The sequence below is a fragment of the Monopterus albus genome, unplaced genomic scaffold (genome assembly GCF_001952655.1).
Source record: "Monopterus albus unplaced genomic scaffold, M_albus_1.0 scaffold86.1, whole genome shotgun sequence".
Taxonomy (NCBI): domain Eukaryota; kingdom Metazoa; phylum Chordata; class Actinopteri; order Synbranchiformes; family Synbranchidae; genus Monopterus; species Monopterus albus.
The window spans coordinates 689,644-694,424 of NW_018127966.1; the positions used below are offsets into that span (position 1 = coordinate 689,644).

Consider the following 4,781-nt stretch of genomic DNA (forward strand, 5'->3'; position numbering starts at 1 on the left):
GGGAAAAAAATGAACTTAAATGATTTTAGCATATGGCTGCAATATAACAAAGTGTGAAAAATTTAAGGGGGTCTGAATACTTTCCGTAACCACTGTACAAACAACCCTCTCTGTTCAGGGTTTAGCTCCTTCCAGCAGGTGACACACACCTGCCACTGTGGTAACTATAGTACGAACCACCACTCTCAACTCACACCCTGACAACAGTATGACTTTAATAATTATGAACATTACTAAGAGCTTCAAAATTTCAATATTTAAAGTGCCTGTGGTAGCTAACCTACTGTACAAGTGATCAGTGTTAGCCTGTTGTTCTTTGCTGTAGCTAATTAACAAAAGTTATTTTTTCTGCACTTTCATAAAGTTACATCAAAGGCATTCACATTATAGTAGTAAACAATATGTTGTAAATTACAGCAGAGAGTGGAGTGTTGGTGTTAGCTGGCCAATGATATAACATTATGAAATCAAAATCATCAGCAGTGAAATAACCCTTTTCAATTAAAAACTGCATAGAAACAAATCATACTCTACTGTAGTTATTCAGTTTAACTGTAGGCTACATTGCAAGAGATGCCACTGATTCCCAAAAGTTGACCTTCAATATGGCTTCCAAAAGAGTCTGCAAAATAAGACTTCGAAACTGCATCTTTTTGGTGAAGGGCAGCTTCCCTAGCCATCACAATAAAATGCTATTCAAGTTTTCATATGATTAAGCAATTTTGTGTTAAATATAATAATACAAATAAAGCCAGATCTAACAGAACAGTTCTCTGAATTTTGCCTTGTGACAGTTGGATATAAGAAACATCCTCTTCACTTCATGCTTCTATATGCCACCATTACACATCACTAACTTTGTGTCTCCTCTCTCCCGTAGTGTGTCCTCTCTCTCTCCCTGTACCTTTCTGCAGGTTGCCCTGGCCCTGGAGCTCTAAAAAGCAGTCACCAGCCACATCGACCTGATCAGTGTTTGATTGTTGTGTCTTGTTGCTTTTCTTCTTTTGTCTCTCCTCTATCCACTCACCCCAACCGGTCGAGGCAGAAGGCCGCCCACCAAGAGCCGGGGTCTGTCGGAGGTTTCTTCCTTTAAAGGGAGTTTTTCCTCCCCACTGTCACCAAGTGCTTGCTCAAGGGGGATTTGTTGGGTTTTCCCTATGTAATAATATTGATAACAGTAAGGTCTAGACCTTACTTTGTAAAGTGTCCTGAGATGACTTTTGTTGTGATTTGGCGCTATACAAATAAAATTTGATTTGATTTGAATTTGATTCATTTTTACTTTGTCATGGGACTGTACGCCTGGTGATGGGTGGAAGAAGATACAATAATTACTGTATTATTTTATTTAATTAATTAATACAATACATTTATTTAAATGTCTACATAGCACACACATTACCAGTGCTTTGCTATGCAATAGCAATATTCAGTATATATACCATTTAACGTGAATGGTTTAACAAATATATTTTCTGAGCCAAGAGCAGATATACAGTAGACGGGGGTGGTCTGGGATGTGGTGATTCATTGTTGAGAGACCTGGAGGTTTTGTACGTACCTAACTGAACAAAACACTTGCTGTAGGAGATGCCCACTTGATGCCCACAATAACATGCTGTACCTGCACTCACATTTTAACCTTCAAGCTAAGGTTTAACTGGAATTGTAGACCTATTCCTGTTAGTGAGGAATATAGTGTGGGTGCTACTTTCTACCCCCCTTATTATTGTTCATAATCATGTTTTGTTCATTTTTTATCTTCATTCTAGTCAAGACATACACCGATCAAGCATAACATTATGACCACTGGCAGGTGAACTGAATAGCACTGACTATCTGTTACAGTGGCACCTGTCAGTGTGTGGTGTATATTAGGCAGCAAGTGAACATTCAGTCCTCAAAGTTGATGTGTTGGAAGAAGGAAAAATGGGCAAGTGTGAGGATCTGAGTGACTTTGACAAGGGCCAAACTGTGATGGTGAGATGACTGGGTCAGAGAATCTCCCACACTGCAGGTCTTGTTGGGTGTTCTTGGTCTGCAGTGGTCAGTACTGACCAACAGTGGACTAAGGAAGGGCAAATGGTGAACTGGTGACAGGGTCATGGACGTCCCCGGGTGATGATGAGGTTGACCTACAGTATATTAAACTTTTAACTTCCATTTGTATTTTTCAAAAATTTAAGATTTATTTGAATCTTTGTTAAAATGGTTGAAAATGAGAAATACTGTACATTGGTCTCTATGAAGAGAAAGAGTCGGGGGCTGTAGTGGTGATATCACACCTGGAGTGGTGAGGCTGTTGGATTGGTCTAAAACATTCTCTCTAACTCGTCCTCATGACCAGTTTTCATTCCTTTTATATAAGTTTCTCACTGAATTGTAGACACATCTGTGCTCTTCCTGACAGTAAAACTGTGGAAGCAAATGGATTCACAGAAGATGCACAGTAAGCTGCAGAGTGACACCAGTGCCAATCAACTGCCACATTGACCCCTATGTAAACAGTATTAGGCAGGTGGTCATAACTAAAGCAAGAAACCCAGTTAAGACAACTCCAAACCGCTACACTACAAACGCAACTGTGCCACGTACGTCATCTGGAGCAGTTCAGAATCAATATTTATCTAATAACATAACAAAAACATTAAAAAAAACTTAAATAAAATACATCATACTCACCAGAGATGCTAATTATTTATAGACAAAATCTATCCTCCTTCTCCTCCTGTCATTAGACCTGACCTCTGCCTTTCAGTTCCATCAGTAAGTCCTTTTCTATAGCCATGGAGCCAAGGCTGCGAGTCGACACTGTCCAGTCGTATTCCTGGCACAGGTTTTTATTCTCTTGGGGGCAGAGAATGTCCGCTCGACAGTTGCAGTGGATGTAGGGATAGTCACGGTCAGACATGCCAATCTGTACAGCCGCGCTGAGACAATCTAGCTAGCTAGCTTCGGGTTTGGCCGACCTCTCATCACGATGTCTAGCTTTTCTGTAGAAAGTCCGCCTTGAAAATTGATTTTTAAGAATGTCAGAGACCAAGTCAATTTCTCCTCCTCCGTCAGCCATTGTGGGCGTAAAAAATTCTAACTCAAAATGTATTAATGTGTGCTGATCGCTACAGACGTGTTTTGCTAGGTGAACTTGGCTGTAACAGTTTTGCTCTGACCAACCAATCAGAGGATGGAAAACTGCTGACGTTATTGTGTGAGGCGAATTTGAAATCTGATTGGTTAAAGAAACAGTCCCATTGCTAATATAGTTTAAGTTACATCGGCCAGCACTACTGATTCTGAAGGCCCTGGGCAGATTAGATTGGCATGGCAGCACATAGAGGCTGAAATCTGATTGGACTAAAAATGTAACATCCGCATACACGTACTGGAAGCGGTGCAGCCGAGAGAAACGCTACGAAATGAAGAGAATAGATTGCTGGGAATAAATGAATAAAATTTCATGGCACAAATATTAGAATTTAGGTTGTAAATGTAGGTCAGTGCTTCTGATAGTGTTTAGGCCAGCAGAGAAGGCCTTGCTGACCCTGACGGCCCACCACTGGTAAACAGCATTAGGCAGGTGGTCATAATGTTATGGCTGATCCGTGTATATCACAGGTGGGTAGCTGATATCACATTTGTTTCAGAAGAGCTGGCACATTCTCGCCTAACCCAGACACTTTGCCTCTTGTGGATTTCGGCCTTCGGATATCACAATGTGTCATCCAAGTGTTCGCCCTGTAGTCCAAAGTCCACACAATGGGATTTAGCCTTGGTGCGAGTGACTCACTGCTCAACATTATGTAAACTCAACTGACTACTGCTGCACATCTTTATTTAGTGGGTCTGAAACCACAGGTAGTGACAGGGGCTGCAAATTGTAGTGTGTGGATTTAAGGGGTAACTTTTGAAAATAATTTTATAAAAATACTACTACTGCCACTACTTCTAAAATTCACTATCTGCCAATTAAAAATAACAGCACCAGTAAAATAACAATGACACTAAAAGTCTATACTGATTCATAAAGGTTGGTACAAGCAAAACAAATTATTTTCATGGCTGTGCTTTAATGAGCTGGAAACTGTCTCTGCACTGAGTCTAGGCAAAGCTATGCACACATTTATACATGACAAATCGAATGTTTATGCAGTACAGTCAAAAGCTACACAAGATTTTAAAATGTGCTATCAAACACAATGTGATACACCGGGTTCACTAATTTATTCCTTTACACAGCGCCACATGAGCAGGCATACTCATTTGTCATTTGTTATAAAAGTATTAATTGTATGTCAACAACCACATGCCCTAGAGTACGCACAAAAAAAAAACAAACTGTAAATATAACTCCAGGCGCGTACCAAATTAAGTGAATAATTTCCGACCTGCCAGCTAGTGATGAACACAACTTTGTTCACAAATGAATACTAAGTACTGAGTAACTAAATACTGAGTACTAAATTTTTTGCCATGGTTTTTGTCTCTATTGCTGCTGGAACACAGGAATTTCCCCATTGTGGGATCAATAAAGTCCTAAAGTCCTACCTTGTCACTTGATAGGTGTGTCACTTCGCTTCAGTAGCCTAAAAATTGATTTTTGAGGCCAAACCCCATACATTTTCAATACACAGATGGCAACTGTCGAAATAAATTTAAAAAATAATCCATAAAAGTTAAGTTCAATAATATGGATCCCTTAAATTTTGCTTTCTGGAGCTGAAAAAGATGAGAGTGGGTAGAATAGGGGTGGGGGTTGGGGGCGTCCACTATCAAAAACTAAA

General features: G+C 39.9%; 1 long non-coding RNA gene across 1 annotated transcript in view; it reads right to left on the reverse strand.

Annotated features, from left to right (window-relative positions):
- LOC109964281 (uncharacterized) overlaps nucleotides 1-3,143 on the reverse strand; it is a 19,400-nt gene extending 16,257 nt beyond the window's left edge. The window contains exon 1 of the long non-coding RNA XR_002275490.1: nucleotides 2,683-3,143. This is a non-coding gene — a long non-coding RNA (uncharacterized LOC109964281). The remainder of the gene's footprint in view (nucleotides 1-2,682) is intronic.
- Between the last annotated feature and the right edge of the window lie 1,638 nt (nucleotides 3,144-4,781).